Source organism: Hyla sarda, chromosome 3, assembly GCF_029499605.1.
Source record: "Hyla sarda isolate aHylSar1 chromosome 3, aHylSar1.hap1, whole genome shotgun sequence".
NCBI classification, from domain to species: Eukaryota; Metazoa; Chordata; class Amphibia; order Anura; family Hylidae; genus Hyla; species Hyla sarda.
Genome location: NC_079191.1, coordinates 88888751 through 88902859, shown reverse-complemented (window position 1 = coordinate 88902859; position 14109 = coordinate 88888751). Strand labels below are relative to the sequence as shown.

Below are 14109 nucleotides of genomic sequence, written 5' to 3'. Positions count from 1 at the left end.
CAATGGTCCGAACAGATGTTGACGCTGGGGGGTTTTGGCAGCACTTCTGCTCTATTTGAGATATTGCCTATTGTAGCAGCGGCAGTATTGTGGGGTGACAAATGGGCAGGGCAGACGGTGCAATTCCTATGCGACAATCAGGCGACAGTAGCCATAGTAAACAAAGGCAGTTCCAATCACACCACAGTCATGAGGTTCGTTTGTAAGTTAGTCTGGGTGTCCCTGCAGTTCAAGTTTTCCGTCTTTTTTCACAGGTGGTCCCACAGGCAGAGCTGGTCGGAGCTCAGGCCCCAGGTTTGGCCCAGCTAGTCATGGATTAGCCTATTACACGAAAGTGGCCCGGGACTTAATGTCTGACGCCATGGCACCCAACACTAAGAAGGCATACCACGCGGCTTACAACACTTTTAGGTCTTATCTATCGCATCACAATATTCCTTTCTCTTTCGACACTAAGGTCATTCTATCTTTCATCGGTTTTTGCCACTCTTCTCTGCACTTATCTCATAGCACCATCAAATCTTATCTGTCAGGCATCCAGCACTTCATTTCTTTAGCTCACCCGGACAGCCTCTCTATTCTTTCATCTCAGGCGGTCAAGGCTGTGCTCAGAGGCAGTGGCGTTGCTAGGGTTGGTGTCACCCGATGCGGTAGAAAATGGTGTCACCCCATACCTACCCCCCCCCCCCCCCCCCTCCACATAATAAAGTTTTTAGCCTGTTGTGACGGATACCACTAGTGTAGCGCATTGTGAAAAATTCCAGTATAATAATTAAATATACCAATTGCCACAGAATGGAAAAGCGCTAAAGAGGTTTTCACCATTTAAAACTTCAACTCCCAGAATTACTTAAATGGGTACTCCACTGGAAATGATTTTCTTTTGAATCAACTGGTGCCAGGAAGTTAAAATCTGAATCCTTCAAGTAAGTAATTTACAAACCTGTTTAACTTTCTGGCACCAGTTGATTCAAAAGAAAATGTTTTGCAGCTGAGTACCCCTTTAAGCAGTGGTGAGGTTATGCTGGGAGTTAAATTTCACTCATCTTAACTGCAGAACTTACAAGTGACTACAGCTCTGATAGGACATAGTAAGGAGAATACACAATGATATCAGTGATTACAGGTGACGTCTTCTCTATAGTGAGGAGAATACACAATGATATCAGTGACTACAGGTGACGTCTTCTCTATAGTGAGGAGAATACACTGATATCAGTGACTACAGGTGACGTCTTCTCTATAGTGAGGAGAATACACAATGATATCAGTGACTACAGGTGACATCTTCTCTATAGTGAGGAGAATACACAATGATATCAGTGACTACAGGTGACGTCTTCTCTATAGTGAGGAGAATACACAATGATATCAGTGACTACAGGTGACGTCTTCTCTATAGTGAGGAGAATACACTGATATCAGTGACTACAGGTGACGTCTTCTCTATAGTGAGGAGAATACACAATAATATCAGTGACTACAGGTGACATCTTCTCTATAGTGAGGAGAATACACAATGATATCAGTGACTACAGGTGACGTCTTCTCTATAGTGAGGAGAATACAGAATGATATCAGTGACTACAGGTGACGTCTTCTCTATAGTGAGGAGAATACACAATGATATCAGTGACTACAGGTGACGTCTTCTCTATAGTGAGGAGAATACACAATGATATCAGTGACTACAGGTGACGTCTTCTCTATAGTGAGGACAATACACAATGATATCAGTGACTACAGGTGATGTCTTCTCTATAGTGAGGAGAATACAGAATGATATCAGTGATTACAGGTGACGTCTTCTCTATAGTCTTTCCTTATCTAATTCAGATGTAACATACCACCAGGTTCAGCTAAATGTTCTCTCTGCAGAACGTGACGCCCAGACGTCTCCTCACTATGTCAGCGCATTCTGATCCTCTATATGAAAATTATTATTATTATTATAAACCTGCCAGACACTGTATCCTCTAAATATAATAAACTAGTATACACTAGGGCTGCACGATATATCGCAAAAACAATCGAATCGCAATTTTTGCTTTTTTGCCATATATCGATATGGCCCCCGGGAAAATTTGCGATTATCTGCCCGGGCGGATCCCGTGTGTGGCTGCAGCGCGGGCCGGCCAGGGCAGATAAAAACAAATTTAAATATTAAAAGTCTGTGTTTCCCAACCAGGGTGCCTCCAGCTGTTATGAAACTACAACTCCCAGCATGCCCGGACAGCCAAAAGCTATCCGGGCATGCTGGGAGTTGTAGTTTCACAACAGCTGGAGGCACCCTGGTAGAGAAACACCGATCTAAGTAAAGGGCGCAGGGATAAAAAATATTTAAAACATTATGCTCACCTCTTCCCGATCCCTGCATCTGTACACCTCCGTGCGGTTTCGGTGTCTCTATACAAGCTGTAGGACCTTTACCTTCAGCCAATCACTGGCCGCAGTGGTGTCACATGTCAAGCCAGTGATTGGCTGAAAGGTAAAAGTCCTCAAAGGTCTGCAAACACACACAAAACTAGCGTGTGTGCTGCCGGGGAGGAGGAATGTGACGGGAATATGTGACAAGGGGTGGAGGGGGCAGAATGTTAAAGGGGGGGAAAGGGGGAATGTGACGGGGGCAGATTGTGATGGGGGGAGCAGAATGTGACAAGGGGGGGGGGAATATGTGACAGGGGGAGCAGAATGTGACAAGGGGGGGGAATATGTAACAAGGGGGGTGATATGTAACAAGGGGGGCAGAATGTGACAAGGGGGGGGAATATGTGACAAGGGGGGGTGGGTGAATATGTGACAAGGGGGGCAGGGGGAATATGTGACAAGGGGGGGGAATATGCGATAAGGGGGGGGAGGGGGAATATGTAACAAGGGGGAGCAGAATGTGACAAGGGGGGGGGAGATGTGAAATGGGCGGTGGGCATAAAATGGGTGAATAGTTGTAAAATTGAGGAGATTGGACATGACATAAGGGGATTTCACTATTTATTTATTACATTGCATCACATATCGAAATCACAATATTTACGCCATAATCGCAATCGCACATTTTTCCCATATCATGCAGCCCTAGTATACACTACACTCTATGAATATAAACCTCACACACCGTGCCCCCAGCAGTAGCACCCCCATCATCCACCAGCTGATGCTATTACCACAGAACAGGGGGGTATGGGGAATGGGGGGCGGGGGGTGCCCTGGCAACACCCCCCAGCAGTAGCACCCCATCATCCACCAACACCCCCCCATTCCCCCTATGGTAATAGAATCAGCTGCTGGATTATGGGGGTGCTACTGCTGGGGGAGGGTGCTGGTGGATGATGGGGGTGTTACTGCTGGGGGGGCGGGTGCTGGTGCATGATGGTGGTGCTACTGATGGGGGGGGGGTGCTGGTTGATGATGGGGTGCAGCCTCATCATCCACCAGCAACACCTCCTCCCCCAGAAATAGCACCCCCATCATCCACCATGATCAGCAACACCTCCCCCCAGAAATAGCACCCCCATCATCCACCAGCACCCCCCCTGCTGGATGATGGTGGTGCTACTGCTGGGGGGTGCTGGTGGATGATGGGGTGCAGCCTCATCATCCACCAGCAACACCCCCCCCCCCCAGAAATAGCACCCCCATCATCCACCAGCACCCCCCCCCCCCTTCTGGTTGATGGTGGTGCTACTGCTGGGGGGGGGGGGTGCTGGTGTATGATGGGGTGCAGCCTCATCATCCACCAGCAACACTCCCCCCCCCCAGAAATAGCACGCCCATCATCCACCAGCAACCCCCCCCCTCCCATTCCCCCTATGGTAATAGAATCAGCTGCCGGATTATGGGGGTGCTACTGCTGGGGGAGGGTGCTGGTGGATGATGGGGGTGTTACTTCTGGGGGGTGCTACTGCTGGGGGGTGCTGGTTGATGATAGGAGTGCTACTGCTGGTGCACGATGGTGGTGCTACTACTGGGGGGTGCTAGTGGATGATGGGGTGCAGCCTCATCATCCACCAGCAACACCTCCCCCCAGAAATAGCACCCCAATCATCCACCAGCACCCCCCCCCCTTTCTGGTTGATGGTGGTGCTACTGCTGGAGGGGGTGCTGGTGTATGATGGGGTGCAGCCTCATAATCCACTAGCAACAACCCCCCAGAACTCCCACAGCACCCCTTTTTCTCTCTACCTGGCTGACTGGTGCAGACTGGTTGCTGGCTCGGCTGCTCCAGCTGTCCCCGGGCTCACTAGTGTGGGCGGCGGCGCGTCATGTTAGCGCCGTCCATCTAGCTCCGCCCGCTGACGTCCCGTCACAAAAGCCGGGACGTGTGCCGGAGCTAGGGTGGGGGTGGAGTTTGGTCCTGTCAGACGGGGGTGCTGTCAGCGGCTGAGGTCGGGGGGGGGGGGGGGGGTTGTGCTATCAGCGGCTGTGGACCGGGGGGGGGGGTTGCTGTCAGCATGGCTGAGGACCGGGGGGGGTTGCTGTCAGTGGCTGAGGACCGGCGGGGGGGGCTAGGTGCTGTGAGCGGCTGAGGACCGGGGAAGGGTGCTGGCAGAGTGTGGTGTCACCCCATCAGCATGGTGTCACCCGGTGCGGTCCGCACCACCCGCACCCCGGTCGCAACGCCACTGCTCAGAGGGGTCTTGGCCCGTAGCTCCAGAGTTCCGGCTCTCCGGAGACCTATCAGCGGTGACCTGTTCAGGGCGTTGTCCGATGCTTTGGACAGTAACCCGTTCGGTTTCGAGCGCAGCTTGATTCTAAAGTCTGCCGTGTATCTGGCTTTTTATGGTTTCCTCCGTCCGGGAGAAATCTCGTGTGCTAGGCGGGGCACCACACACTTACAGAAAGCTCACTTGAGGTGGCAGGGTTCTTGGTTTGAGGTTGCACTTTCTGTCACTAAGACATGCAGGTGGGGTGCAGTGGTGAGGTATTTCCCTTCAGGTAATAAATGGTGCCCGGTGGCGGTGTTGTCACAACTGGCCAACATGCTACACGACAAACCTCCGGAGTCACCTCTGTTGCCCTTCGGTGCAGGGGCGCTCACTACTTCCACGTTCATGTCACATATTCGCACGTTACTTCGTACGTTAGGCCACAACCCCAGGGAATACTCAGGGCACTCCTTTCGGATTGGAGCGGCATCAGCGGCCTCCAGGCATAAGGTGCCAGTACATGTGATTCAGAAGTTGGGCAGGTGGCGCTCTGATGCGTACGCCACGTATGTCCCAGATCCCTCAAGGGAGATGGCTGATGCGTTTCATCATTTAGCTTTATAATAAAGTTCACTTTCAAATTACCCTAATAGTGTTGTCTTTTTGCCCTCTAAAGGCAGACCCTCGACGCGGTTTTCAGGCACACTTCAACCGCTGTTCAAGGGGCAGGTAGTTGTTAAGCTTCTTGTTGTATTAATCATGTCTCTTTCAGGTTTCCCTGGCAGCAGGTAACAGGTAAGACCACGCACACTGATAAGTCCTGACCACAAGTAGAAAGCCTATCAGGCTGCATTTGTGGGAGGGGCTTAGGATATTTAATCCCCGGCAACCCCTCCCTAGGGGCGTATGCTGGGTTGGCGAAACCCACCCGCCTCACCCTTTCTTTCATTTATCATGTACATAAAATACATAAAGGGATGCCCTCTAAAGGCACACCCTCGACGCGGTTTTCAGGCACACTTCAACCACTGTTCAAGGGGCAGGTAGTTGTTAAGCTTCGTGTTGTATTAATCATGTCTCTTTCAGGTTTCCCTGGCAGCAGGTAACAAGTAAGACCACGCACACTGATAAGTCCTGACCACAAATATATTTTTTATATATATATATATATATATATATATATATATATATATATATATTTTTTTTTTTTTTACATATATGAATTTTTTATCCACTTATATTATCATCACTTATAAAATGTATTTATTAATTACTATCCACATCACAATATATGTTATTATTCTCCTCACATCATTACACCCTACATCCATTTATTTTATTTTATTTTATATTTTATATACTTTTTTTATGTATATGTATATATATATTGTATGGGTACAGTATATATGTTTAAATAATGTTTTTTTTCTACATTTTCCATATTTTATGTGAAGGACTGTCCATATATATACACATATATTGCTTCATATTTATTATGCTGCCCCTTTATATTAATTACCATCCCAATTATGCTACACCTCTTTATCTTATCTTGGTTTAATTCTGTAACACTTAGTTACTTTATTGTGAGTACTGGGTGTGATACTTTGATTTACCCACTAGGGGTCCATTTAGGAAGCCCATATGGTGCCAGAACAGCAAAAAAAAAAAAAACACATACCATACCATTTTGGAAACTAGACCCCTTGAGGAGCGTAACAAGGAATTAAGTGAGCCTTAATACCCCACAGGTGTTTCACCACTTTTGCATATGTAAAAAAATAAATAAAAAAATCACTAAAATGTGTGTTTCCCCCCCAAATTTCACATTTTTGCAAGGGTTAATAGCAGAAAATACCCCCAAAATTTGTAATCCCATCTCTTCTGAGTATGGAGGTACCCCATAAGTTGACCTGAAGTGCACTACGGGTGAGAAGAGAAGGAGTCATATTTGGCTTTTTGAGAGCAAATTTAGCTCGGGGGGCATGTCGCATTTAGGAAGCCCCTATGGTGCCAGGACAGCAAAAGAAAAAACACATGGCATACCATTTTGGAAACTAGACCCCTTGAGGAATGTAACAAGGAATCAAGTGAGCCTTAATACCCCACAGGGGTTTCACGACTTTTGCATACGTAAAAAAAAAAAATTCACTAAAGTGTGTGTTTCCCCCCCAAAATTTCAAATTTTTGCAAGGGTTAACAGGGGAAGCCCCTATGGTGCAAGGACAGCAAAATAACCCCCACATAGCATACCATTTTGGAAACTAGACCCCTTGAGGAACATAACAAGTGGTACAGTGAGCATTTACCCCCCCCCCCCCCACACTGCTGTGTGTGTCAGATCTTTGGAACAGTGGGCTGTACAAAATGTTTTATTTGCACAGCCCACTGTTCCAAAGATCTGTCAGACACCAGTGGGGTGTAAATTCTCACTGCACCCCTCATTACATTCTGTGAGGGGTGTAGTTTCCGAAATGGGGTCACATGTGGGGTTTTATTGTTTTTGCGTTTGTCAAAACCGCTGTAACAATCAGCCACCTCTGTGCAAATCACATCAAATGTACATGGTGCACTCTCCCTTCTGGGCCTTGTTGTGCGCCCCCAGAGCACTTTGCGCCCACATATGGGGTATCTCCGTAGTCGGGAGAAATTGCTTTACAAATTTTGGGGGGCTTTTTTCCCTTTTACCTCTTGTCAAAATGAAAAGTATAGGGCAACATCAGCATGTTAGTGTAAAAAATTTATTTTTTTACACTAACATGCTGGTGTAGACCCCAGCTTCACCTTTTCATAAGGGGTGAAAGGAGAAAAAGCCCCCCAAAATTTGTTAGGCAATTTCTCCCGAGTACGGTGATACCCCATATGTGGCCCTAAACTGTTGCCTTGAAATACGACAGGGCTCCGAAGTGAGAGAGCGCCATGTGCATTTGAGGCCTGAATTAGGGATTCGCATAGGGGTGGACATAGGGGTATTCTACGCCAGTGATTCCCAAACAGGGTGCCTCCAGCTGTTGAAAAACTCCCAGCATGCTTGGACAGTCAACGGCTGTCTGGCAATACTGGGAGTTGTTGTTTTGCAACAGCTGGAGGCTCCATTTTGGAAACAGTGACGCACCAGACGTTTTTCATTTTTATTGGGGAGGGGAGGGGGGCTGTGTAGGGGTATGTGTATATGTAGTGTTTTTTACTTTTTATTTTATTTTGTGATAGTTTAGTGTAGTGTAGTGTTTTTAGGGTACAGTCACATGGGCGAGGGATTACAGCGAGTTTCCCGCTGCGAGTTTGAGCTGCCGCGCAAAATTTGCTGCATCGCAAACTTGCAGCCTGATACTCACTGTAAGCCCCCTGCCCATGTGAATGTACCCTGTACATTCACAGGGGGGCCTCCAGCTGTTGCAAAACTACAACTCCCAGCATGCACTGTCTATCAGTGCATGCTGATAGGTGTAGTTTTGCAACAGCTGGAGGCACACGGGTTGGGAAACACTGAGTTAGGAAACAGACAATGTTTTCCAACCAGTGTGCCTCCAGTTGTTGCAAAACCACTACTCCCAAACATTCTCAGGCATGCTGGAAGTAGATGTTCTGCAACATCTTGAGAGCCAGATGTTGCCGAACTACAACTCCCAGAATGCTTGGAGTTGTAGTTTTGCAACATCTGGAGGACTACAGTTTGTAGACCACTAATACAGTGGTTCCCAATCTGTGCCCTTCCAGATGTTGCAAAACTACAACTCCCAGTATGCCAAAACTGTCCAGGCATGCTGGGAGTTGTAGTTCTGCAACATCTGAAGGGCCAGATGTTACAGAACTACAACTCCCAGCATGCCTGGACAGTAATGGCATGCTGAGGATGTGTAGTTTTGCAACATCTGGAAGGGCACAGTGGTCTCCAAACTGTGGACCTCCAGATGTTGCAAAACTGCAACTCCCAGCATGCCCAGGGCATTTGCCCTGGATGCCTGCTGAAGCATTTCAGCAGGCATCCGCTTCTGATCTCAGCCCGGCGCGCGGCAGGGCCCGGAAAACGCCAGGACGTACGGGGACGTCCTGGGTCCTTAAAGCCCAGGGTGCTGGGACGTCCCCGTACATCCTGGGTCCTTAAGGGGCTAAAGGTGTACTCCGCCCATAGACATCTTATCCCCTATCCAAAACATTGTGGATGAGATGTCTGATCCTGGAGTGGGTCTGGCCACTGGGACCCCCCACGATATCTGGGCCGACTCTGCGGAATCTGTGGCAATCCATATCGCCAAACCACACCCCCTCTATTCATGTCTATGGGAGGGGGCGTGACGGCACAGAGATCGCGGGGGTTCCCAGTGGCAAGACACCTGCCATCAGACATCTTATTCCCTATCCTTTCTATAGCGGATAAGATGTTCAGGGGCAGAGTACCACTTTAAAGGGAATTTATCAACTCTATTTGCTCCAAAGAACTTCAGACCCTATTGTACCTTTTTTTTTTTTTTAGCTGATAATAGTTGCCTAATTTGTAAAATCAGTGTTCAATTTTTCAGCCAAGTTCCAAAGAGGTGGGGTTAATCTGCTGAAGTGCCGAAGCTTGGCACACCTCCTCGCTTGCTCCCACCTCCCAGGCCCTCCTTGATTGATGTTCTGAGCCCGGTTTTTCAATCAAGAAGGAGCTGGAGGGGAGAGCAAGTAAGTGGATGTGCCGGGATGAGACACTTGAGCAGCTTAGATCAGCCTCCTTGCACCCTACATTTGTGTATTACACCTGAATATTAGACAATACTGGATTAAACTATGTGGAATGTTGATTTAGGGATCTATCCAATTGCTAGCAGGCCATGGACACAAGATTACATATAAGATAAGGTTATGTGCCGACCAGGTATTATATTGTAGTTCCCAGCGAATATAATCTAACTTTGAAGGGGAAGTGCCTTTAGGCACTTCCCCCTTCAAAGTTAGCGGGTCATGTAGAAATTTTTCTGTACCATGTCTATGACAATCATGGGTGCTTTTTGCCTTCCTTAGGTTGTAGGGCTATTGTTACCATTAAAATTGTCAGAACCCTAAAATAAACCCTAACAGACCCAACTAAACTAAGGAATACATGTTCATAGTTATTAAAAAGAGGAAACACACCCCTCAAGGAACATAACAAGGGGTACAGTGAGCCTTAACACACCACAGGTGTTTGATGACTTTTTGTAAAATTTGGATGAGTAAATAAAAAAAAATAGGAGGAAATACGAGAAAATGCCCCTCAAAATTTGTAACCCCATTTCTTCTGGGTTTGGAAGTATCCCATGTATGGATGTAAAGTGCTCTGCGAGCAAACTACAATGATCAGAAGAGAAGAAGCGCCATTGGGCTTTTGGAGAGAGAATTCGTCTGGAATTCAAGTCAGGGGACATGTGCGTTTACAAAGCCCCCATGGTGCCAGAACAGTGGACCCCCCCACATGTGACTCTATTTTGGAAACAACACCCCTCACAGAATGTAACAATGGGTGCAGTGAGCATTTACACCCCACTGACGTTTGACAGACTTTTGGAACAGTGGGCTGTGCAAATGAAAACTTAAATTTTTCATTTTCATGGACCCCTGTTCCAAAAATCTGTCAGACACCAGTAGGGCATAAATGCTCACTGCACCCCTTATTACATTCCATGAGGGGTGTAGTTTCCAAAATGCGGTCACATGTTGGGGGGGGTTCCGCTGTTCTGGCACCATGGGGGCTTTGTAAACGCACATGGCCTTCAATTCCAGCCAAATTCTCTCTCCAAAAGTCCAATGGCGCTCCTTCTCTTCTGAGCCCTGTAGTGAGCCAGCAGAGCACTTTATGTCCACACATGGGGTTATTTATATATTCAGAAGAAATGGTGATACAAATTATGGGGGGCTTTTTCTCAATTACCCCTTGTGAAAATGAAAAATTTGGGATAACATTAGAAATTAGAAATATTAGCAATAAATTCATCATAAAATATACTTACTGTTAAATACTTTAACTCAATATAAAATAAAAATAAAAACAATAAAAATTAATAAAATGTAAAAAATATATATAAAAAATATGTATAGAAAAATCTAAAGTCACTAACTAAAAAATAAAATACACAAAATACATAAAAAATACAAATAATAACATAAATATAACAAAAATAAAATATAGCACCAATCACTAATAATAAATAGATTAAGATTATACAAGCAAGTACTTTCTGAATAAGATAACGTTTTTTCACTTCCATCTACTGTATATATATGTATATATATGTATATATATATATATATATATATATATATATAATTCCCTCTGCTTCCCTTCTCCCTTCCTTATTCCCCCCACCCCTCCCTTGCAACTTACATGCTACTCAAGAAATCCATATCTTAGGACATCATATATCCCAGACTACCATAGCTTATTACATAACAAACAGAATAAATAGCAGTCTATACCGATTCACAGAATATAAATAAATAAAATATTTTTTTCTCCTATAAAATTGCATGAGTTACAAGATCATTTACATGAGAATATAATTACTCATGTTAATACCACACTTTTACACACTCCATGGTCTGCACTATGGATAATTTGGAACATACCCTACACAGTCTTAGTCCCATAACATGCGCAGTAGTACTCTAGAAGTGAAATACAGACAAAGTCCGAAGTCATGCGCACAGGTCCAGCAATATGTAGATATTGTGAGAAGTGAATCATCCATCATGAGGCTTGCGCATTGATTACCAATGTGCGGACATGCGTACCTACTGTGACATCACATGTAAACAAAGGTGGTGATAGGTGCAGAAAATAAACACATGCCAGACCATAACAAACTGTATGATTGGTTGCGACTTTTCGCAGGATTGGTACACAACTATAGCGGGACACAAGATTGTGATGTGCGGCCATCTGATTGGCGATAGCACGGCACAGGAAATGAACGCAATGTGAGATTATATAAAGCCTACCTTGCGTCCGGGGCACCATTAGCCTCAAAGCCCTTGACCAAGCTGGTTTATTCAGCGAAACGTCGAGGAGGCTAGCCATGTTTTAATACAGCGTGTGTTCACTGTTAGTAATGTTAATGCAGCATGCATACTCACCTACTAGTGCACAGATCATAGTGCACAATATATATTAATTGTTGAGCACTAACAGAAACTTAGTAGCTAGGAGAGGTTTTCCATTCCCATAAAAAATTCTGTGACACCGCCGATAATTTTAAACCGTGTGTTTCATAAAGGTAGCTTTTTAGTTTGTGAATTGAATAAAGTTTAAAAGTTTTAGGGGGGCTTCTAGTAAGGGTTTTCCCCAGAAGGGGTAGCCCCTTAAAGGTTGATATTGCACTATTACCCTGGAACCTTCAGGGATCCTTTTTTGTTTAATTCACTGACCATAGAAGGAAAGTAAACATTGCTGGTTAGCTCAATGGTGCTGATCGGGACCTCCGCGAAAAAATCGTGGCGTCCCGAACAGCTTGCAGGACGCGAGGAGGATCCCTACCTGCCTCCTCGCTGTCCAATCGCCAAATGACTGCTCCATGCCTGAGATCCAGGCAGGAGCAGTTGAGTGGCAATAACACTGATCAATGCCATGCTAAAAGAAACAAAAAATAACACATACCCCAAACATTGCAAACACAAAACCCCCAAAAACCTGTCAATAGTCTCTGTCAACATGATCCTGGGAGGGAAAATACACTGCACTACAATAGAAATAAAAATCCCTATCATCTATATCTCAATGGGTTCCATCTTTTCTTTTGTTCTTTTTTCTAATGCGGTTTTATAATCCCTGAGACAAGTAGTTCTGGCCCTAGAGTGTTATATATATTAGCGTCTGTAGCATGTATAAGGGACATGTTATCATACCTGTGTCTTTTTATAGGTGATTGATGCCCGGTGAGAAGGTGAAAGTGACCTATACCCCCGTCAGCTGCAGGAAAGGAACCAAGAGACAGGTAATTAATATTTATATTAATTACTGATAACAATCAGGCTAGATATAACATCTAGACCTGCAGAGATGTCATAGTCTCTACCTTATACATGAAGATATATGTGATTTTAATAAGTATATCGTCTATAGACAGCTTCTTATATAACACAACTGTGTCTCAGGTACAGAGATTGGGAACATTTATGATTTCTAATATCTGTTTTTTATTTGTAGTAATCCCTTTTTCAATAGACAGACCGCAGATTTAAGACATAACTGTACTGTAAAGAAAAATCTATAAGTTAATGTAATAAATCACATACTATAACTGATTATTGCCATTTAAAACTATGAAAAATACATTATGTTGATTATAAAACAGAAATACAGAATGGAGACAACCGTCTGTGGCTCAAGCTCGACTGCCCCTTTCTTTGAGTGGCCCCTCAATGTTGTGGAAACGGGTGGAGGACATTGTCTCCATTAGAATGGGTCCCTCTACAATGCTTCGGCTGTTGATCTGAAGTGCATTCTGTGCTTTGGAACCTCGGGGGCAAACTGTATTTCTGTTATTAATTTTAAGTTTAGCAATTCCCACCGCAACATGGTTAACCTCTATCCTAAATTTCTGCACAAAATTGATAACAGACATTCCAAGAAATATTTTACCAAATAAAAATATATAAAATATTGATGAAATTGATGAATAATAATAACAACAAAAATAACAGTTTTTGATTAAAAAACAAAAAAACTAAAATAATTTATAAAATATTTTGCTCCTGCCCCCTTCCCCCAAAAATAAAAAAACATATATTACCCTTAAAATTTATGAATAAAGAAACAAAAAATAACACATACCCCAAACATTACAAACACAAAACCCCCAAAAACCTAACAATAGTCTCTGTCAACATCATCCTGGGAGGGATAATACACTGCACTGCAATAGAAATAAAAATCCCTATCATCTATATCTCAATGGGTTCCATCTTTTCTTTTGTTCTTTTTTCTAATGCGGTTTTATAATCCCTGAGACAAGTAGTTCTGGCCCTAGAGTGTTAGATATATTAGCGTCTGTAGCATGTATAAGGGACATGTTATCATACCTGTGTCTTTTTATAGGTGATTGATGCCCGGTGAAAGGGTGAAAGGGACCTATACCCCCGTCAGCTGCAGGAAAGGAACAAAGAGACAGGTAATTAATATTTATATTAATTACTGATAACAATCAGGCTAGATATAACATCTAAACCTGCAAAGATGTCATAGTCTCTACCTTATACATGAAGATATATGTGTTTTTAATAAGTATATCGTCTATAGACAGCTTCTTATATAACACAACCATGTCTCAGGTACAGAGATTAGGAACATTTATGATTTCTAATATCTGTTTTTTATTTGTAGTAATCCCTTTTTAAATAGACTGACCGCAGATTTAAGACATAACTGTACTGTAAAGAAAAATCTAGAAGTTAATGTAATAAATCACATACTATAACTGATTATTGCCATTTAAAACTATGAAAAATACATTAT

At 44.3% G+C, this 14109-nt stretch overlaps 1 protein-coding gene across 2 annotated transcripts in view; it reads right to left on the bottom strand.

Annotated features, from left to right (window-relative positions):
• Nucleotides 1–13770, bottom strand: part of LOC130360588 (G-protein coupled receptor 35-like) — a 44986-nt gene extending 31216 nt beyond the window's left edge. The window contains exon 1 of one of the 2 annotated variants that reach the window (XM_056563119.1): nt 13677–13770. The gene's annotated coding sequence lies outside the window, so the exon portion shown is untranslated. Of the gene's footprint in view, nt 1–12500; nt 12542–13676 lie in introns of those variants that run through there. The other variant, XM_056563118.1, reaches the window with a different exon arrangement.
• Between the last annotated feature and the right edge of the window lie 339 nt (nt 13771–14109).